Raw genomic sequence first — 24234 nt, 5'->3', positions numbered from 1 at the left:
GGAAAGAGACATAACAGTAATAATTAATACCAACTTAAATTTTATATTTTATCCCAAAGGCTCCTAGACTGATTTTCAGACTTAAAGTAAAAAAAGTGTAGCATTATGTACATTAAATGTAAAATAATAATAAATACATAAATAAAACATTGAAGCTTGTAGTAGGAGCAGTATTAAGTCTAAGATAAGAAAATTAGGCAATCTTAATTATATTTCATTATATCTAAATAGTAAAATATTTGCTGCTTCTGATATCTTTTGCTCAGTATAAGAGCTAAATCCCTGCCCACAGAAACTGATGAGGGTTTTTTCAGTAACATGTGTGAGTTTGTATTAGGTCTTCAATCAGAAATATTTATTTTAGAGTTCACGTAAACTTGATGCAAATAAGATGCAAGATTTCTACTGCTTCTATGGGGCCAAGATTTCACCCACAGTTTGCAAAAGTGCTTGTTCACCTTCTATGTCTGCACATGGTCAGGACACCTGCCTCTTTCCAAAGACTTAGGTTTCAGCAGTATACAGATCATTAACAGCACTAACAGCATTCCCTGCAGCACCTAGGCATCCTTTGTGTCAAGTGCCTTATTGACTCTACTTGACATAGCTTGCTAGGAGTGGACAATGAGAACACTGAATGATATGGCTGAAGGTGAGCCATAAATACAATTTAAAAAATGAATCAACGGCAGCGACAAACTCGATAGCCCAACTAGGGAGGAGATGAGAGAGTAAAGGAAGGAAAATGGGGTAGCAGGCACGCAACAAACTTAAAAAAAACCATAAACAAGAACAATGAACAAAAACAAGAAAACGGAACAAAAGTGTATAGGACCAATGGAGTCTGTAGGCCAATTTCTAATTTGTTTCGACTGTTCTGTAAAGTAATAGGTACAGTACAACAGACAAAAGCTGTAACTTTCTTAATCCCCAATCTTGCAACCTCAATGATCACCATTCAAATCCTTAAGTGCAACAATCTTCCCAGTATCATTCACTGCATTCACTTAATAGTTTATTCTAAGTACTTAACATAATCTACAGTGAAAAGATTACAGAATCTTCAAAACCTTGAAGAATAGCATAGAAATATTCATCCTAATACTTTGTTCCCAGCCCTAAAGGATTATCAGAACACAGAGAAAGGATTTTTTTTTTTACTTAAGTTTTGTTTTACTCCTTAGATAAAAAGTAATATTTTGAATGCAATTAAAAACAACTCAAAAACTAACAGTTTTGCTGTAATCTGTAGGGCATTAATTTAAATTAGCATACCCATTTCTTGCAAAATCACTGCTGTATCAGACACAGGTAAAAAAGTGTAATACACAATATCTGTTTCTTAAGATAAATAAAGTAGGATTATAGACAAGTAGGGCTGGAAGAGACCTCATAAGAATATTCAGTTTCTCCTGGGAGAGTTGTTGCTTATGTATGAGAAACCATATGTATACAGATGTTCAGGCTTTTTCTTCCAGGAGAAGAACATGCCCCTTTCACAATCCCTATGGTGCACAATCCCTATGCTGCAGAGAAACACATGCTGACCATGGGCAGCCAATTAGGGCTGACTTACGTACTGCTGCCATCCTTTTGACAGATAGACTAAAGAAGCCTGCAGAGCACATGGTGCAGTGACCCACCCTGGCTGCACAATATCAGCATTGCAAGCTATCCATTCTTCAGGGCCTCAGTATTCAAACGTCTGTACCTGTGGCTCTGGGTAAGTTTCTCTACCAGGAAAATAAATCTAAGAGAATTCCTTCAAATTATGTGAACATGTATATGCAGCCTAAATCACCCCGGTGAAGTGTCTGTCTAACCTGTTGTGAAAATTTTCAGGGGTGGACATACCACAACATTTTGAGGGAGTCCATTACAATGCTTAAGTACCCTCATAGTAAGAAAGTTCTTTCTAATTGCTAACCTAAACTTCCCCTGCTGCAGTTTGAGTCTATTGCTCCTAGTACTCTTCTCTATGCCCACAAAGGAGAGTTTATCATCTCCCTCTTCTTTATAATCTTGTTTTAGGTATATGAAGACTGTTATCAAATTCCCTCTCAGTCTTCTCTTCTCCAGACTAAATAAGCCTAGTTCTTTCAACCTTTCCTCATAAGTCATGTTTTCTACACAGCAATGTAGGGACGTAGCCAGGTGCCCAGTGCATGGAGGCAGCAGGGACTTCTGGTTGTCATCATAATCACAATTGCGATCATGTGGCTGCTGACAGCAGCCACCTTTTATTGGCCCCCACAAATTGGCACTCAGGGCAATATGCAGGCACCTGATGCCGGTGCAGTGCTAGCACTGTCCTTGCTATGATTCTGTTTTCAGGAAACAGGAATAATAGGAAAATAGGGAATATAAAAATATTTAGCCACATTTTACAAGCAAGACTAGTATCCATATCCAGTATCAAGAACTTTGTAGAGAAAATGAGCAACAGCAGATACAAAAAGGAAAAAAAAAAACACTTAAAGTTGATGAGAGGAAAACCATACAAATTAATCTGGGGAAAAGTATATTCATAATCACTCAGTTTATGCTTATCTAGGTAATTGCAAGGTTCCCATCACCATAGTATGTGAGCAGATACAAATGTCTTAAATATTTTAAAAGGCTAACAGAAGTCAAAGACATTTCAATCAATGCAGATAAATAATTAAAGTATTTATGTAAAGAAAAGATACTAGAGAGGTAGGCAGGTTGGTATTATTCAATAGAAGGAATTAAGGTGGTCAAAAAGTCAACCATTTGGATATCAAATATGAATGATTAGGAGATGAAAATATATGTTAAAGTGTTTTTCATCACATGAGACAGCACTGACAGGAATGCATTTTATCTTACCACTTTAAAAAAATACTCTGTTTTCTTTAATCAGATAAGGATATAAATGAAATTAAACATAAAAATAAGAATGTAATACATTATTAGATAAAATATCTAATGAAGCTTTTGATCTTAATATCTTTTAACATAAAAATGGTGCTGAAATATGACCCAGAAAATGAAAAGCTAAAAGCACAGATTAGAAGACTCCTAGGAATAAATGAAAAACAGACAAACTGTTTATAATGGGCAGGATCCTTAATCAAGGCTGTACATAAGACCTAAATTATAAGGGAAAGCCTTCAGTTTGCATGGGAGAGTTGCTCTGAATTATTTAGTACTGCTAACTAATTAAAATATCACTTAATATACATCATCTTTATTGAAATAATTATAAAAATACAACAGAAGGTGAAAAATGAAACAAATGCATATTACATTCAATTAAAAGATAACAACATGAAAATATATTTGCCCCAGAAGTTAAAAAGGAAATTGAAAAATAGCTAATTAAGTCAAAAGCCTAGGAGCTCATTAGGAGTTTCACATTCTCCTGTGAAATTTCTTATTCTGCATGTAGAATTACAAACACTGGATGTGCATTTCAGATGCTCATTTTGGATCATTTAGTCCTGAAATAATATGCAATAACAGAGCCTGCTTGCTGCAAAGAAAATGGAGAAATAAGAGTTTCATAAGTTTTATCAGGTTTGTGTGCCAGATGTAAAAGGAGTAACATGGAGCCTGGAACTGCCAATTATTAAGTAATTGTGCATATACTATTACTACAAGGAGAGAAATAAGAAAACCATAGTTAAAGCCCAATTTACAATACCACACAACTGGTACTGAAGAACATTTAGTTATTAATAGACAATACAGGGTTACAACTCTTTCATGCACGTATCAGTATAATATTTGCAATCATTTCATTTTAAAGAGGAGCTGTTAGTTTTCTTATACAGATCAGTTCGCTGAGGGATGGAGAGAGAAGTCCAGCTATCCTATGCATGGTGTTTTCTATGCTCACAACAAATCCTAAGGGTGGGAGAAAATTATTTGTGCTAAAATTGTATTTGACTAGTGTGAAGGAAACTCCCTAAATGCTGTTGTAAAATTGGACTTGCAAACCAACTGAAAAGAGAGCCGTGACTTCAGAAAATAGCCTGCAGAGTCCATTGCTGAGCATACTGGAAGGTGAGAACAAGTATTTTCTCCTTAACAACCTCTGAGATTTGGGTAAAAAAGAAGGGTCTGAGACAAGACATATAAAGTCTTGCTAGCGGGCTGCATCTAATGACCTGGTCAAGGTGTACTTTAATTTAAATCAGTGGCTCTTGAGCTTTTTAGATTCAGGGCACCTCTTCATACCTCTAAAAAATTTGGCAGTGTCTCAGCGGAGAACTACTGTTCTCCTTCCATTTATCCCAGTGGTTCTCAGCCAGGGTGCTGCTGCCACTGGGTAGAAGTACCCTGCGCTGCATGCACAGCTAGACAAGCCTAAAGGAAGCAGGAGTGCCATTCTTGGTTTGTCCCACTGCCCCCTCTGCCCCTGGCCATTCTCCTCCTGGAAACAGAGGCATGTAGGATGGTTCCTCTTGCCCCTGCCATCTGCCTCTGTTTCCAGGAGGAGCATGCGGGGGTCAGAACAGAAAGGGTGTTGACAGGACTGGGCACTCCTGCTCTAGACTTATTTGGTTATGTGGTATAGAAGCACATGTTAGCTAATGCTGATCAGTCAGAACTTAAACACTAGATGAAACAAAGTTCTGCCCTTAGGAGTTGCTGAACACAGTTCTGGAATACCCCAGTTCACCATTTTTACCACAACTATATCTCCCCTAAACACTATTCTTAACACAGAACTAATTTTCACCCTGTGGATATGTATAACCTGCAATTTCTATGTAGAGACCCCTGGCCTCATCTCTTGCCTTGAGAAAAATTAAACAGTAGAATCATTCAATGAGGTCCTGTAATAGCATTACTTAATTTTTCCAGGACATGCTGTACAGCTACATTTTCTATAAAATTAGAAAGCATAATAAGTAAATATATGGGCTTTTGTTTTGAGTAGCCTGTAGTTTTGGTGTATGGGGCAATCCTCAACAACTTTCTCAATGTTGCTGTTTAATTGAGGCCAGTATAATCTGTCTCTAGCTCTTATCTTTTAAAACACTGTACAAGACTTCAGTAATCAATCCTTAAAACAACCTCAATGTTGTGTAGATAATTAGATATGATAAAACAGATAGGAGAAACAATGACAAGTTTTATATTTACCAAAACAAATCAACATGGTATAATTTGTGGCACAGAAACCATTCTTGCAAGTGTGTATGTGCATTTACTAATTAACACAAGTTAAATCTATAGCATCCCAGTCTTTTCCTGGTATTAATAAGGTTCTTTTAAAAATAGCAGGAACACAGAGACATGTTAGGAAAATGAGAGATGCACAGTGTTACCTGCCATGAACAATTACTTCTGTATATTTTATTTCAACCACTTGGCAGTCCTTGACCAGTGATTTAGTAAGCACTTGAAAATAAAACTGTTTGTACTTTGTTATTTGTCATAATCTGAATCTCAATCAAATGCATTCAAAAGATGCTTTTCACATGATATTAAAGAGCTAGGAAAAGTGACTTGACTTCAATTGTCACCTCAATATTGTTTGTGTCTTCAAGTTTAAGTACAGATATTCAAAAAGCCCAAGCCTGAATTGATTCAGTCTTTGCAGGCTAGTCTAACCTGCATAGATTGAACTGAGAAACAAGTGAATAGACATTCACTTTTGATTCTGGTAATGCAGCCACATGCCTGTAGTGGCTCAGGCTATAAACCAGGGGGGTGCTAGAACAAGCTCTCCCTTCCCTTCAGCAGTGGCCATAAGGCTGGAGGGAAGTTGAGCTAAGGGGGGGGGGGGGGGGGCAGATGGAGAATGATTGGTGAGGGTTTTAAACCCCCACCCTGGCCTGCATGGTCCCCAGCTGGGGTGTACCTGGAGAAGGAAGAGAGAAGGAGCCTGACAGTTCCCAAGTTGGCATCTGGCCACAGTCCCCACTGCTTGAGTGGTGAGTGGGAGTGAAAGCCAAGTAGGAGAAGGGAGGCAGGGGAGAGATAATGCCCCTCCCTGCCCCCTTTGCCTGAGGCACTGCCTGAGGCAGCATCTGGCCATGCCCCCACTCCTCAAGCAGTGAGCTGGGGGGGGCAGAAGGGAAGCTGGGCAGATTCTGGCTAGGGTCCTGTGCAGGTGGGAGAGGGAGGGAAGGGTGTTTCCCCACCTCACTCTTCCTGCTCCGGCCAGGGCATAACCACACCCCCTGCTCTCTGCTGAAGCGGGGGGGGGGGCGCAGAAGAGTGGCAGCCCCCCCATGCAGACCTGGGTTGGAGTCTTGTGGGCCATGGAAGGGTTTTAAACTCCTCTCCCTCCCCTCCACCTGAGCCTGCTGGCTCTTGGCCCCACCCCCTCCACTCCAGCAAAGAAAAGTCTGGCAGGGGCTGTTCCACCCCTGCCAAGCAGACCATGCTGCATCCTGTCAGATGTCCCACCCCACCCTTTTTTCAGCCAGACCTCAATGCTCTGGCTATAGAGCAGAGGGGCAGGACCAGCCCTGCTCTGCTCGAGCAGACAGCCCAGCCCAGCCCAGGGATGCAAAGCATCCTGGGATGCTGGGGGGCTATGATTTAACTTGAACCAGGAAGTGGTCTGGGATAGAAGTTCCATTAACTGGTTTGACCTAAATCAGTTAAGTCTCATACTACATTCAACTAGGTTCATCTTAAAACAGTTTCAGACATTTTGAGACTGGTTTATGTACACTGAACTTCTGTTCCGTTATAGGTTTAAACCAGTTTCTGATGACTTAATGCAGCTTATGTGTAACTCCTGTCCCTCGCCCAGTAGTTACACAGTTGTTCTCAAAATATGTTTTCGTGTTGAGTGTTATGAGGTGAAACAGTAGTTCAGAGAATGAAGTCTACTCTTTGAATTTCTGTACATTTAATATATTTTCTAAAGGCTTTCTTTGAAAAGTACAAACAAAATTTTGAGATTTACATTCTATTTATGAGCAGGGTAAATCATTTAAATTAAAGTTCTCTGCCCTTTGTAGAAAGAATTAATGGAAAAGAGAATAAATTATGTCCTAAGGAATTAGTACATAGGATATATATTTTGCAACTTTCATGTACCAAGAATATACATTTAAAATTCAGGACAAAGTCACAAAATGTATTGTTAAACTATAACTACCTTGCAGTAATGGGCTAGACAACTTTACAGTATGCCCTGCATAAGGCTTATATGTAGCAGGGCAATCCTGAGCTCACAGAGCACTGATAGAAGTGATGGTTTGTCACATAATCAGGCCACTGAAGTGCTCTACAGCCGTGCCCTGACAGAAGAGCACAGCTGCAGGGCACTTTAGCAGTGCCTGATTGTACAACAATCTAAAGCATTGGTCAAGGATTGCCCTTATTATATGAGGGTTGAGATGAAGGTGTTCCAAAGCACCTTCATTAACTTGTGTCAGCATGTGCAGAGAGGAGGGCTGGGCTGATGTAGCCCAGGCCTACCACTGGTGCTGTCTTCACAATGGGAGGGAGAGAAGGGAGGGGAGAGAATTCCATCTGAGGTTGGCCCAACCTGTGCTGGAGGGTGGGGCAGGTGGATTCATGCCCCCCACCCTACCCCATCCAATCCACCCGCGCCACCCTCCAGCACAGGTTGAGCAAACCTCAGACTGAGCTCCCTCCCTTCCCTTCCCCTCTCCCATTATGAAGACAGCATGGAAGCAGGGAGTTTGAAGGGGATGGGGCTAGGGGAAAGCAGCTGCAGAAATGTAGCTGATCCAAACTGGAGCTCAATCCCCCAGCCCCCTGGACCCAACAGCAAATATCAGCTGGGTCTGGGGGATTGCTTAACTCATGGCACTTCCTGTGATGTGCCATGAGTTACAGCAGGACATGCATATCTGTCAGTGCCTACAGAGTCAAAATTCATCTTATTTTTCTTATTGGCTTGGAAAGACTGGGAAGGGGGACTAATTTTTCCCTGCTTTTCTTGAAGCCACTTAACTTCTATTATTTATAAGCCCAGCTTCCCTGCTATTGTAGCCCATCTTCTTGAAGGGGTAGAGTGGGGTGAGTAGGCCCTGTTTCTGCTTGGTTAAGCAAGAGAGTAATTTGTGGGGCTTTTCAATTTTTCTTCCATGGCCAAGGTGGCTATGGCAATTTTACCATAATATAAATAAGAATTAATTGATTAATAATTTCTAGGTAAAAAAATAATTTCTATGCTTGTGTTCCACGATGCCAATATAAAAATTATAGATTTTGCAAGTTGATGGGTATATACTACTTGAAGATCAGTTTTCAACCCTTTCCTCCTTTGATTTTTTTAAAGCTGCCAAGATGCTTATTGATTTGAGCCCCGGGAGTGCAGTGGGTTGAATTACTTGTACTTTTTTTTCTAATATATTTAGGCCTCTTTTTCATGCTCATGAATTGTCTACAAGCAACTAGTTCTGATTTTTATGGATATGTTTAAATAGCAACTGTTAAGAAAGATGTTGTGAAAACAAATTTTAACCTGTAGTTTATTAATGAATTGGCTGTTACAATTATTTATGCTCGTTTAACTGACTGAAGCCCCGTGTTTCTACTACCTGATGGTCTGTGGTTTTTAAACTGGAGTCCCTTTTTTGTTTTGCAAATTGCCCAAGTCCATTTTTTAAATAATCTGCTGTGCAGATAATAAACAGACTTTTAAAAGTGATCATAGGAGTTCTGCTTCCTTGAACAGTCTTATGAATATTTACTGAAGATGCTTTTACTTTATGAAAATTTTCTTGCATATAAAAGTTTACTCACCAAACTGTTCAAAAACATCTGAATGAAAGGAATTTTGAAATTCACTGGAGCAAACTAGTGACTATTAAACCTCCAGTATGTTTTTCAATCCTTTTTGTATAATTTCTCAACTCCACTCAGGAGAGCTGAGTAGCTTTAATGACAGTAAGTGTCTATAGTAAGGAGACAGGTAACAGGACAGAAGATAGACTTCAGACATTAAAAAAACTAATGAAAAAACCCGTGCCTTATTGGAAGAAACAGTGTGTTACCTCAACCTGGCTCTGCAGCATTTGTATAGATTGGGAACTTCAGTAGGGCTTTTTGGCACTTTTATCTAATAGCTGATTCAATTAGCTATTAGATAAAAGCACCAAGAAAGCCCTATTAAAACACCCAATTTATACAGATGTTGGGCAAGTGGGTCCAAATAACAAGATGCCTCTTCCGGGCATGAGCTAGACTTGGTGCAGAAGCTAGCCAAGTTTAAATTAAAATGCCTTTTAAAACAATTTCAATGTCTGCAAGAAGCCATTTGAACTAAAAAAGCTGTTTTATTTTGTTGCTTAAAAGCAATGCAGTTTTGATGAGATTTGGCTGGAATTTAAGATCTGTTTTTCCTTTTATGGCTTTTGAGGACATCAAGAAAAAGCCTCTGCAAATGTTTCACACACTGATTCTTCACCCTCAATCACCAGCATTCCAGAAAAGAAATCATGAAACTTCTGATCAGCCAAGGATACTAACGACTGAAACTCATGCAGTATTCTATTGACAGCTCCATTACAAGCAGCAACAATGGCCAATCATTTCTGAAGATTAAGGTCATTTGAAAGGCCCAAGGTGAGGACATCATGTAATGGCATCAAATTCTTCCTTATGACATCCAGGGTAAAAAGAACTGTTGCTGTTTCTCAGAGGGACTTGCTTTTTAACATAGTTGTAATAGTAATCCCCAACCTTGACAGATAAAACAAAACCCCAAATTACTGAGGAAAATACCAAAAGTAAACAATTTTCAACTCTAGCAGCTTGAAAATAGCTTTCACAGAAGAAGTCTGATTCAAAATACACTAGATAAGTTCAGTTGATCTCTCCTTATATTGAGGAGTTTCCTGGTGGGCATGCACATCTAGACTATTAAGTTGATTTTTGGTTAAAATACATTACTGAAAATGTAGAGGCTACAGGTCTAGAAATGGATAAGGCTCTTACTTACAATACAAGAGCTGTGTTTAATTAAGATAGAGTATTTTTATACTATGTGAATATATTCCTTACTGGAATAGATTGTAATTGATTATGAGGTAGGCTTTTATAACTGTATATGATTCTGCGATTTCAAGAATCTTGCTAAATCAAGGCCTTTTCTTTTGTATATGGACCTGCAGAACAAGTTGCACGACTTTATTATTCTGCAATAAAGATTATTCAATGAACTCTTTATTAGACTAAGGAGCTTGCTGTGTTAATTGCAAATACAGAAAGATGCAGAAAAATGGGGGAAGCATTGCCTACTACTCTGAACTAACATGTGAATTGTATGTGACATTTAAATAATAGTCCAGTTTGGGAATTTAGCTGTTATGTTACAAATACCTAGCCAATCTCTAGATACCTTATATCATCTACTTTCTCCTTCCCACCCTCCTCCACTAGGATGGAAAATATAGGGGATATTTTATCTAGATTCAGGAATTATATGGCATCCAGACTTTCCAGTGCTCCTTCAGAACTGGGCCTTCTGGGCAGGAGGGTGTAAAGGCTCAGTGAAATGGCTGTTATCATGGATGGGAAGGGGCTTTGAATTCTTGCCCCTAATAGGGCAGAAACTGTTCCACTGTCCATCTGTTTTATCCAATGACTATTAAATGAAAGAGGCAGTAGTACAAACTACACATGCAGATACAACACAGATATTTATTTTTCCAGACACCTCACCTCTCAAAAAAATCATTTAATTACATATAAGGTTCCACAGAAAGTCCAGAATGCCAAGCCATATGCTGAAATGAAGAAATAGTTTGTCAATGTTACTACTAGGCAGAGACATACTTCTCTTTCTTGATGCCCCTGACACTGTCATTTGTTACTATACAAACTGCTATCTCCAGGTAGTTAGTCTATTGTGGCTATCTCTGTGCACCTTTTTAGTGATGTACCATGGGACAAACTACAAGTACTGGATCTGCTGATCTGTCTGATTAACTATATGACACAGGAGTTCAACAAAATGTGGGTCTTTGAAAAAAAAGTTATATTTTTAAAGGGACATATATAATTCAGACATATTGGGCCAGATAAAGGGCTGACACAGGAAAATGTAAATTACATGCCCAGTGCTAGAAAAGGGATTATTCACAAGTTTTAAGAATAAGCAGCATTTCTGCCATTTGGCTCACTTGGGGTTTCTAGCAAGGTCTGGCAGCTTTAACTACTGTCAGACTTGCATTGGAGATCTGCCAGCAGGAGTCACAAAAAGAGAGGCATTGAGGTCCCAATTCAGGAAAGCCCATGAAGACAAGCACACACTTAACTGCTTTCCATAACTGGGGCCATTTCATAGCCAACTCCATCTAATTGTTGGACTATATCAGCTCTCTAGAGTCTTACCCAGAATAAGAGGATATTGAAGCCATTTTGCTGTTTAAGCACTTTCATTGCTGGCTATCTTTTCACTGCCAGGCTGTTTGCATTGATACAGATGGTGGAATGTGATTTCTTTTGTATTGCCTACAATGAGAAACTGTTTAAGAGGGGAGGGGGGAGGGAGGGGACAAGGTAAAGTGGGAAAGGCTGGAACTCATGTATTAAGGAAAAGATTTTGTGCAGAATGCTGAAAAAAAAATATCCCAAAACACCTCTTTGTTGTATAGCAATATCCCAGAAACATTCACAAGGTAGAGTTATATGCTATGCAAGTTCTGGCACATAAAATTGTGACTACTGCATTTACATGATATAATTTTCTACATTTTTTTTTCCTTATGAATATTTTCTCTCTTCTGGACTTCCACTTCTCTAAAATGACTTGGTAGCAGTCACTCATTTTGGTGTACAGGTAAATGAAAACAAATTCTAAGTACTCCCTGCAAAATGTATATAAAAGTTGAGTACTCATTAGGAAAAAAAAATCAGAACTAATGAAAAAGTAAGCTGTTTTTGGCATATAAATAGCATTAGCTTTATTAATAAGAACAGTATTTTATATCCAAATTAAATATGGTTATGAAAATTGATTTTGATTCAATTAATCTAATTTTGAACATAATTAGAAAAGTCAAATGTCCACTTAACTAAATAATTACATTTTAAAATGAACAACAAAGTAAAAGAATGTTCATTATTGACCTTTAAGGTACATAAATATTTTTCCAAGTTGTCCATTTTGTCAAGCTTATGTTTGTTTTCTGAAATACCAGAAAGATGACATGTTGAGTCTACCCACAATTGAGAGAGAAGATAGCTGCGACTAAGGTTCCAGTCTATTGTCATATCATTACCCTATACAAATGCTCCACTCTCCCAAAAGTTTCTCATAAATTAAACAGAGCAATAGACCTAGTGGGTAAAATTTTGGCTCCAGTGAAGTTAGTGAAATTTTTGCCACTGGCTTTAATGGGAGCAAGATTTCATTTGTTATGTCTAAACAAAAAATAACCCAAACAATTACAAAATAAAAGTCCTCCAGATGCTTTTCTGGTTCACATTTAAAATATATCGATTTATTTCCAAAACCCAGTTATAATGAGAAACTAAAGATGTTACAATACACTAAAAAAACCCAAAACGGAACAAAAGAAAAAAAATAGAGAAAGAAGCAAGGCCCCTATCCCCCACAAAAGCACAGAATATTGCTACAGGCAGCTAGGACATGCCCTTTTTACTTATTATCCAAGATCTACAAAATGGGCAACCCAAAATACCCCACTGTCTTGGGCATCAGTATCATCATGGCAGGAGTTTCTGGATATATTGGCTATAATATTCCCATACACTGCTGGAGTTACCAGCTATTTGAAGGACACCACAAATTTTCTAAAGAAACTAGCTTCCACTGACAAACTTCCAACAAGCACCATAATTGATACCAGGGACATCACATCTCTATACATCAACATCCCCCATGAGAATAAGTTATGAAGAACATCAACATCCCCCATGAGGACAAGCCATAAAGAACATTATCCACAACTATGACACTGCTTCTGTTTCCATCACACTCTTCTATGCGTCCTCGCACACAACTATTTCAGATTAGGAGATTCCTATTTACAAATGTATGGCCATCAGCTTCTTACAGTGCCCTCTGCTGTCTACATTGAAGAGAGCAGAACCTCCCTGGATATCACATTACTGACTTCTGAGTAAAACAACAAAACTTAAAAAGCAAGCTTGAACGCAAAATTGAGGAACAAAAAATCATCCACTGACTGGATTTTAACAGAGACTCTGGATTCTTATCCCATTACCTAGACTAGCTTTTATAATCCTTGGCCACATCCACACAAGCATGGGCATTTGGTTCTCCAGGGACAGGTAGCACCACTGGTACTGCTGCTACTTGTCCCCGGGAAATGCCCATGCTACATGTGCTTTGGCATGCATCCTGGGTAGGCTAAGGGAAGATGGGGCCAGCACTGTGCTGGCCCCAGCAGCCTTACCTGGGGTTTGGGGGCTTCTCAGGGTTGCAGCTGGGGCAATTCTGCTGTGTGGAGCCTGGCCAGCAGCCACAGCATGCCACCGGGTGCCTGGCCCTGCTTTTGAGCAGCACATGCTGCCCATATGTGCACTGCTCCACTTTTTTTTCCTGCAGGTTTTTTTTGACCCCCTGGATACCCAGGGGGTTAAAAAAACCCACAGAAAAAAGGTGGAGCAGTGCACACATGGGCAGCGCGCCCTTGCAGCATGGAGAACATCTGAATGTGTGATATGTGGCACACAGATGTGTTTGTGGTGCCACATATCGCACAGCCCATAGGCCCTTCATTGGATTAACTGCTTTGTTTATCCACCTTCACTTCTCTCAGCAGTACCACCATGTCCTATCCTTTCCTCTCTCTTTCTTTATCCTTCATTCTTAAGTTTCTTTATTCCTTTCTGTTTTATTACCTCTGTTCTCTACAAGTCTGTTCTGAGCATCTGAAGTAAGCTTTTGCCTATGGAAGCTTATGCCTCTCTAAACCAGTTTGTTTCTAAGGCACCACCCTACCCTGCCTTTTGCCTGACTTCAGACTAACACAGGTAATCACCCCCTCCCCACCCTCCCATGGAAACGTTTTCTTGAAAAATTAAAAACATGCAACATTCTCAAAGAGGTTTGTTGCACCTCCATTTGATAAAGAACTAATCTGCCATTAGTTTAGCTAAATTTCAATTGTCTTTTGTTCACAAACTTCATTGCAGATGGTTGCTTCTTTATTTAATTCAATAAAGCAAGCCTGGCTCCTGTAGTCTCTATAATTTGTTTGTAAAGGACTTTGCATAATAAATGAAAAGGTTTTATTACTTGTGCTTCATTCAGTGGAGGAAATGTTCAACTTAAATAATGCAATTAAAGGTGAGAAGAGAGTAATTTTCTACAAACTCTCTCTGGTGGTTTTCTCAGCAGGAGTCCTAAACCTTTAACCACCTTCACAGTAGCAATCTGTTCATTTATCACTCACAGGTTTTAAGGCAGCTTTCTTTTATTTTAGCAATCATTACAACTTACATCAAGATGCTTCTTCTAAATGTCATAGGACTATAGGAGGGCTGACATATACACAAGATACAAGTTCTGAATTCTGACAACTTTAATAAATGCTAGCTACATTGTTTGAAGTCAGCGGGGTTCAACAAGGTTTTAGTCAGAATTTTGGCCTGCAATATTCTGGCTAAGTGACAACTTTTGTCTTCAAAAACAAAACCAGAGCTCTCACTGAAAACAAAGAAATGTAAATCAGTAACCACAGAATTTCATTTTAGGTGTGTATGCTGAACAGTTTATCTTACCTATTCAAACATATATGATTCTTACATGCTAAAGAATGAGCTAGAGGTGATATATAAGCTCTGGTATGGTTACAGCAAAGAACTGTTTTAGTTCAATATTTTTGATTTTGGAGCCAAAAGTTATAGCTTTATTCTATGGTTGAGCATATACATGTAAAAAGGCAGCTGCACTTTTTGATGCTTGCTTTTCAAGATTGTTCACAAACACTTTGGTCACTTTTACTGTCACATACACAGACACAGATGCACTGAATTTGATGGAAGTGTCATCCTGCATACAGTGGAATACAACTAAGCCTACTTTTAAATATATTTATGAAATAATATCTGGAGGACTGCCTAATCATAGTTCCTGAAACACATAAAATGCTGGTTATTGCAGATGCATTGTTTGATTCAGATGAATAAAATTACAAAAATAGGGAATTATTAAAATTGTAATTTCTTTGGGTAGGATTCTGCCACTGTTACTCGTGCTGATTTCAAAGGATCTAATGAGCTGAGTGAAATATCATAGCATATCACAAAATGGTTTTAAGTTTGGGTCCTCGGGGTTGAGAATACACTGCAGTGGTTCTCCACTTTTTTTAGACTCAAGACATCCCTAGTTAGACTCCTCAGAAAATACCAGCTCTTAGCTTTCATTCGTTTTTGGAGTTGCAAAGGACTCAGAAAGACCACAACAGGTAAGAAAATTTTTGAGACATGGATTCCTAGTTGAAGTCTTTGGGTGTATCTTACGTATCATGTATAAGTGTTTGCACACCTCATAATGCTAAATATTAAGCAGCACTCCACAGCACCCTTAAAAAAAAAATCTCATGGTACCCAGGTTGTGAACCACTGCTATAGAGGATAACAAATACAGAGGCCATAGGAAAAAATACTTAACCTTTAAAAAAAATTCTGATACAGTGTATACATAAAAAACAAACATACAGGAGTCTTTTTAAAGCCAGTGAACAAAAAGCAAACTTAGAAAATAATTAGAGATCCCCCCCACTCAAATATCTATGTCACAAAGCTGCCTATTGTATCAGGAAAAGGGTCAGAACCAGTTGGACATGAAGGTATCTACACTTAGGTGCTGAAATGCTTAAAACCTACAAGCTTAGGTGCTAAAATGCCTAAAACTTATGTTATTTTTAGTTCTTGGCCACTGTCTGTATAATTTAAAAATACATAAACATTCCTGGAAAAGGGGATCAAAATGCAGATCTCATTTAGGAGAATGCACTAGCCACCAACTACAGAAGCAAGTTCTCTTGATTGGTCTCTTTCTCCCTCACGGTTTTTGTATTCTTGGCTAGATGGGATGGAGCATGACAGAGTATTTCATAGTCTTTTAGACGGCAGGGAGGGTGACACCTTCTAAATTAACTCATTCTGCAAGGCATAAACTTTCTTAGGTTATAGCCTATGCCATCAGGTGCCTTTTGTTTGACTTCAGACTAACATGACAGACTTCAGAGGTCTTGTAGTTAGGGAACTTTCCTTGGAAATGGGAGAAATTTGAGGAGTACCTAGAATCTATATGGGAGAGAGCACTAAACAAAGCATTATGCAAAAAAGCAGGCAGCACAATTACCAATTTCAACTGACTTCAATCCTTCTGGTCTGAATATGGTATGCTTAGAGCATGGCCAGTGGATCAGGCCTTTTTGGGGTCTTGAGCACCTCTTCAACAACAATCTATATTACAACAAGAACAGAATGAAGGGTTAGACACTTATGGTCAACTGAACGCTTCTGGGATATCTAGAATGCCAACTCTAGGTAATTAAGGAAGTTTGAAGGTACTGCCTGGCCCTTAAGCACCTACTGAGTTTTATGGCTTGTGAAACATGGCCAATCTAGATCACTTTGTGGCAGTTAGATGTCTAAATACTATTTAGATGCTGATGTGACCAAACTCACCGTGGCTCTAATTAACTTATCAGCCAATGCACTTATAAAATACTTACTTGGCAAAATGCCAATATCATAAATCCCATGATCAGCATGACCACAAGCAAGTTGGCTGTTGACCACATTATAATGTGATGGTGTCTCACAAAGTAAAGGAAATTTTGAAATAAAACCATTTGCAATGACCATTTACTGGCCACATCACTTCTCTACATATTTGTAAATGATGAGTACATTCAGCAAAGCAGCCATCATGGTCCATGGTGCAGTGTAGTTTCCAACTGTTCACAGACATACAGTGTGGGCAGTCATTTTCCCATTAATTTCTGAAACATCCTTGTACTTGGGTTATTACTGGAGGTTGCCAGAACAAAAGGAACATAACTCTATAAAGGTGAACATCATATTTTGCAATCTCTTTTACGCAAACTCACTTTGGGCTTATTGGGCAAAATAATACTAGAATTCTTCTAACAGGTATGGTTGTGGGCCACTGATCTTTTATTTAATTAGAATGTTTCTTGATCCTCCATCACATTTTCATTCAAGGCACTTTAATTAGGTTCCAGTTTATGCGCTAATTCACAAATAGAGGTAAGTGATCCTACAGTCTCTGAGGGTAAGAACAGGGTGATGTCTATCTTATCGGATCTGCCTTCAAGTTCTTCTCTAAGATCATGAACACTCTATCCATGTTAAGGAAGTTTCCACTTAATTAAATCACACTGGTATAAACCCAATTAACTACATCAACATATTCAGGCCAGTGTAAATTTCCAAAATACAGACAAGGACAGGATTTATCACCTAACATGCTGCTGGTGCCAAATCAACATAGAAATATGGAAACATTTAAAGATGGTAGATGAATTTGATTGGCCAAGAACCAGATCCAGAGACAGAATGGAGAGAAGTATGTTTTATTATTTCATAAAACAATCTAGAATTTTAAAGGCAGACAGTATACTTTGGACATTTTTAAATTTAGAATATTTTTTGACTATTAAAATACTTCCCAAACCTTCTTAATAATAATCAAATAAGGAATATTGCAATACTGGTGAACAGGATGGTGAACACTACCACCACTTTAAATGAAAGAAATTTTGCTATTTTTGATTAAATGCAGTTTTGTTTTAGTCAGTGTCTCTGTCTAATTCTAAAAGCTCAAACTATATGTCTCTGCAATAAACAAAAATGAAAATGAAACCTTCCTTTAAGCAAGTTAAGCATATGTTTAAGTGTCTAGTTTAATAATTAAAAAAGATTCAAGAAAAGTCTCTAAGAGATCTAATTTCTAAAGTAGAAAGAACATAAAATAACATATTAAACTAAATAACTTGAAAATATGATTATTAGATAATGCAATTAAAAATAACACTTTAATTGGTTAATTTAGGGCAGGCAGTAAAACCAAGCATTCAAGCCCATCCTCATAAACATTCATAAAGAAATTACACAAAACAATTTCTGCTAATTCCTTGCATTTCTGTGTGAGAAAAAACTCAGAATGCACAAAGAATGCTTACCAGTGATTTATCAACACAGGTGCCTGACTTGAAAAGGAGTGTATTCAGCAGAAAAAGGAGTTTATCTTGCAGTGACATAATATATACTGACTCAATAAAAAAATTTGCAAAAATTTTAAGGGTAAATGGAATAACTTATGGAAGAAAGCCTGTGGACAATAGCTATTCATATACCAGCATCTACTGTTTCTTTCACAGACATAATTGTCTTCATAACAATAACCTGAAGTCAATGGAACTATAGTGAATTACTTCACTGGAGGATCCATCCCTTTTCAAGTATGAGCTAGATTTTCAGTTTCTTTTTTCTCTGTTCTGCCAGGTTTTCACTGGGCATAAATTATAATTTACAATTGAGCTCAGTAGGACAATTCACATGCGTAAAATTTAGCCCAAGCTTAAGAGCTTTACTAGTTAAGAAGAAAAAGCATTCAGCACCTCTCAGAAGTGAGCTGTATCCTCAAGTCCTGCTCAACTACTAAAAACCCAACATAAAGCAGACCTTCCACAGGGAATCCTCACTTGCACTTAACCCTGTGCCATTTGACCAATGAGAGGTTTCTATCTGTGTGCATAGGAGCATTAATAAGCCTTGGGTTACCAAACTCCATTAAGAGTCTGGTCTTTTTATGAAGCTTAGAATAACTGACAGTGCCGCTGTAGCTCAACCTCAGCCAAATTATGTGGGAACTCTTGGGAAAATTTGTTTTAGACATATTTTATGTATAAATAATATATAAAATATGTATACATTCACAGAAGTATAGCTATATTGGACATTTATGTACCCCATTTAAATCTTTCACAAGAAGGAAAATCCAAGTACCTTTAGACTATTTAGTCTGCAATCTTGACTTTGTCACAAACCCAGAGCAAAGGGCAGCATGTTGTTAATCTGCCCTGGAGCAGACTGGAAGGCAGACTGGGAGAGTGCCAATGTGCCTTTAGCTTTTTATTCTTAGTTACTGCTAGGTCAGTGCATGCACAGCATACTTTCCAGGTGCATCTCTGTAGCTGTGTAAGCCAACACATTAGGGAAGGAAGAAACTTGTTTCCACCCTCTTTGGCCACATCCAGATGAGTGCAGCTGTCTAGCATGTGGTGTCACAGACCACACATTTAGGCAATCCCTGTGCTGCGACCTTGAAGTGCAGGGTCCTTTTTTTTGACCCTAGGAGATCCCAAGGTCAAAAAAACCCATGTGGATAAAAGCAGGGTGACTCAAGTGGCAGCAGTGCGCGCCACCCAAAACTGGAGCCTGGCCTGCTGGAACCACTCTCTGGATGCTGGCCAGGCAGCCAGCTGCAGGAGCACCATGGCTGCAGCTTCCCTGGCCCCCAGGATCCCCGGTAAATCTGTTGGAGCCAGCACAGTTGTCTCTTTCCCAGTACCAGGTCTTTGTGTCTTTCCCAGTACCAGGCACTTTATGTGCACAGAAGATATCTAGAAGTTTCTTGTTCTGTTTATAACACACTGCTATTGATAATCCATATAGTTGTGATAGGCTGCAGGGGGGGGTACCATTTATAACTAATTCTTTATGTGGGAATGCACAATCTTGTCCTTAAAGCCTTTCTTCTAGGGAGAATTAAGAATATACACTTTAAAAAAGCAACACCCTCCCCAAACAAACAAGCAAACACCTTCATTTGTTCTCTGTGATTATGCCAATACTGTCAATTCCCTATTGTAGTGCAATGTCTCTTACTGATATCCTTTTTTTAAACTTGTTTAGTTTCAGTAAATTCAATTGCTGAAAGTCTTCGGCATGTTGTGGTGCACTATCTTCTTTTTCATGTGATTTTTTTCCTCACCCTGAAATAAATACTTGCAACTTTGAACTAGATGGATCTGATACTGGCATCATGATCATGAGTCTTTAATAAAAATGTGAAACACTTGAATATCTAAGTAGAACAAATATAGTAATGGTCTAAGTGCAGACATTCAAAAGCCCCTGGCAGAAGCTTTTTATTGCAATTTACTTAAAGCATTAATTTATAGTTATAACGCAAGAAAACCAAATAGATGTTTGCTGTTCAGTGTGGTGGGAAGCAGGGAGCTCAGAGCCTGCCTGCACTGGCCACTGGGAGTGCTCCCACATGCCTCCAGGAGGCTGTCCCAGTGGTCCCTCTCCCTAGCCCCCCCAACCCCTCCCCATGCTAGCTGACAACTCTCAGCAGTGGCTGGTGGCTGGAGAGACCATGGACACTTTCCCCATGCCCCACCCTGGCTGGCTATGCTACAGCATGGCCTGGAAGGGGCAGCTTCAAGGAGAGAGACCCCAGAGCCCTTCCCCTGCAGCTACCTGCCCAAGCCAGGTAGCAGCTTGCTGTGGTGTGGTTAGGGCTGCTGTGGGGGGAGAAACCCTGAACCCCTGTCTCTGCAGCCCCCTCACCCAGGCTGCACGCTGGCATGGCCAAGCAGGGTTAACTTAGACAGTGATCTGTCATTTCCGAAGTGCTCCAAGAGCCGTGAATGTCTGTTCTGTTATGGTTTTAGAGCACTTTCCAACTGCTTAATGCATGGTTTGTAATGTCTGTACTTGGGGACTCTGTTAGGATTAGTGACATTTTAGTTTTACAAAATTTTGTTCAAAGTATCTAACTTGTTATATAGGTCTCAATTGCTCAAAGTTTTAAATTTTCATTATATTTTAAAACGGTGCTTCTCAGAGTGTCTGCTAAAGTCATTTCAGGTGTGAAAGCTTGTTATTTTGCAAATCTGTGTGTTCAAAATGTTGTATCTTCGTCAAATGTGGCTTGTGGACAGAAGACAAGGAGAATTCAGGAATAGAAAATTATGCTAAACTACATGTTAGGCCTGTGCAAACAGCGAAGTATTCGATTCAGATTAGGATTTGGCTGATTCAGAGGACAGTGATTCAATTCGGAGTTTTGGATCACTGTTCTGAATTGATTCGGATGAATCGGCTTCGGCAGATTAGGTGCTGATTCAGAGAGATTCGGAGATTCAGCCATAGACTATAATGGGGAATCACCTATAACTATCATTTTTCAGCAGATTTGGATGAAAACAGCAGGGATGGTAGCCCCCTCTGAGTGCATGAAGCCTGCCAAGTTTCAAGGAGATGGGTATAGGTGTTTCTGGGAAACTGCACCTCAAGGTGCTGACAAACAGAACTTGTGATGTGTGAATTTGTGTGTGTGTTAAGGCGCAATGGGATGAAAACAGCAGGGATGGTAGCCTGGAACAGGGGACCCTTCTGGTGCTCAGGCAGAAACAGCTCACAAAAGGGACAGAAAGGCTGCAGACAAACGGCTTATGTGCTGTTTCTACATCCCTCCCCCAGAGCACTGTGATTGGAAGGGAACTCAAGGAAAGATCACAGTCACTGGCCAGCTACAGAAGTCAGTCATTCCCCCCTGGCTCCCCTTCCCTCTTCTCAGTTTCTGTTCCCCTGAAAGACTGCTTTACAAATCTCTGAATCTCCAAATCTTTTTCTGAATCTTCTCCAAATCAATTCAGAAGCTCTGAAAGAATTCAGATTTTTTTTTTGGTCTCCTGATTCAATTCAAATTTGGTGAATCAGCCTCCGAATCAGGCCAAAATGTCTCTGAATCAAATTAGTCACCAAAGCTTCGCACACCCCTACTACATGTATAATGAGGACATAAACTAGACCACGTATAGCTGAAGGTGACCAGGCTCATAAATATGCTCTGGTTACATATTAAGAATTAGCAAACAAATAGTCCAATTTATAAAGGAAGACTGTACACTGGAAAGGAGGATCCATCTTGTGTGCATCCCATCTGGAGGTTTATGGCTATGTGGCTGCTTCAAAATGATTCAGCAGGGGATATTTTTCTTCTTCTCTTTTCTCTACACCGTATTTGACAATTTTGTTACATATGGTGGTGCTCGCTTATTGCACTTTATGAGATATGAGGTTACGTGAAACCTCAGAGCATGTACAATACAGTGCAATTGGAGTGTTCAGAAATACAAGGAAAACATTAAAAAAATATTGACTGTGTATGTTAAAATGGCATTTTTCAGAGCATTATAACTGGATATATTTTCAGTATGGAAGCAAGAAACATCTTGATGTCTGGCAATACATCTCTGATAAATTTCAAATTCCTGCTCCAAACCATTGTAATGCAATGTAGTTAAGATTGATTAGCTTCCTATTATAATTTCCTATTCCTTATTTCTCTTTTCCCTGCTTACAGCCTCTTATAAAAATGGATCTTTGTGAAATGCCGCATATCAGAGTAGATTCTTTTCCAAAGAAATTTCATAAAAAAACAGAAGAAGAGTTACAATGTTATGGGTTTGTAAGATTGTTTTGATGCATAAAAATGCAATAAAATATATAAGGGGATTCTAAACAACTGACAATACCTACTTTTCATTAACTTTCCACAGAAATTACACACCTAACTTTTGAAAGTTCTCCAAAATCCTTATGCACATCTTCAGTCATCCAGATAACCTTGTCAATTTAGTCCATAGCATTTAAACCCTTTTACTTGAAGTTCACAACTGAAAGTCTTTCCAGATAATCTAGGTTAATCTAATCTCAAATATCGTGTGTATAAATTGATCCATCAAGATGGTGAACACAATATAGATACAAGGTAAAAATTAAACAGGCAAACAAGCAAACAAACAAAAAACTTTACAGTAAGACAGGCAGTGAAGGAGTCAACTTAAAATTCATTTTAACATTGTTAAACATCTCAGCAACACACTCTAAACAGTATTTACTGTGGCTAGTTCAAAAGGTATAGAATTTGTGAAAGAAAGTAGAACCAATTTTTACTATCATCTGGATTGTCTTGACACCCACTTTTAATACTAACTTGGTACATTAAACAATTTTGTTTGGAAGTTATTTTTAAAAAGAACAAACAAACAAAAACCCCAAACCCTGGATTTCTGAAACTCTTATTTCTTAATTCTTTGGAGGAAACCTTACCTTAGCGATTGTACTAAAAGTTAGGTATTCCTTACAATAAAGGATTTCTTGTCTGAAAGATCTAGCGGACACTTAAGTTTGAATTATTAGGGTGTTCATTTTTTTCTGTATATTCCTCACATGTGCTTTTTCCAACTGTTTGTGGAATCTATATTATCAGATTTGATTTAGTGACTTCCCTTGAACAAAATAAACTCAGTTTAGTACTTGTTTCCAAGTCAATCTCAGGTTGCAAGCTGTTCTATTATCTCAGCACAAATCTATAAGTTCACTGATGCAGTTTGAAAGTTGACTTAAAACAGTCTCTCTTGATAAATTTTTGTAAACTCATTTTTAAGCTACAGAAAGCATTTTTTCCTCAGCAGTTTTACTGTCATTGTATCTAAATCATGCTTTGCATCAAAAAAAGCTTGTCTATATATCACAGGGCCTACTGAAAATATAGCTTAGTCAGGAATAAAGCACTATCTTAATGCACAGTGATATAATTAATCACACAAAGTTCAAATATATATATATATATATATTATTTTTTTAAATGTTTTTTGCAAAAAGACACGAGTTGTCCTGGCAAGTCAAGTTGCAGCACAATACACTAATATAGTATAAAGATTTGGGAATTTTGCTCCCTATTCCTCTATGGCACCCCAAAGAAGACCCAGCATTGCATTTTACTCAATTAACAAAAATATAAAATTCCGAATAATTCTCCCTTCCACTAACCTCATAGGGCATGTCCAGATGAGTGCGCACATGCCTCTTGCCCCATCTCAAACCCCTTTGAAAAAATGCAGTGTGGGGAGAAATTAGACCCCTGGATAATCAGGGGTCTCAAATAGCAGCATGTAAAAAAGCAGGGCAGGGCACGGTCTTGGACTGTGCCCTGAGGCAACCGGAGGCTGGGTCCTCCACAGAGATGCTCTGGCTGCCAGTGTCTCCATGGTTGGCCCCTTACCGTGGTGCTGAAACACACAGCCTGCCAGGCTGTGTGATGCAGCACCAGGGCTACAGTGCCAGTAAGTAAGGGGTCAGGGGGGCTGCAGGAGGGGGGAGGGGGCCCCCACTGGCCCCGCCCACTCCCCCAGTCCCCCCATCCCTGCTCTGCCCAGCCCCCACCTTCCCCCCCAAGGCCCCCGATCACTTCCCTGTGTGCCTTCACCCTCACCT

This window comes from Alligator sinensis, unplaced genomic scaffold (genome assembly GCF_000455745.1).
Source record: "Alligator sinensis unplaced genomic scaffold, ASM45574v1 scaffold315_1, whole genome shotgun sequence".
NCBI classification, from domain to species: Eukaryota; Metazoa; Chordata; order Crocodylia; family Alligatoridae; genus Alligator; species Alligator sinensis.
Note: the sequence above shows the minus strand (reverse complement) of the source record.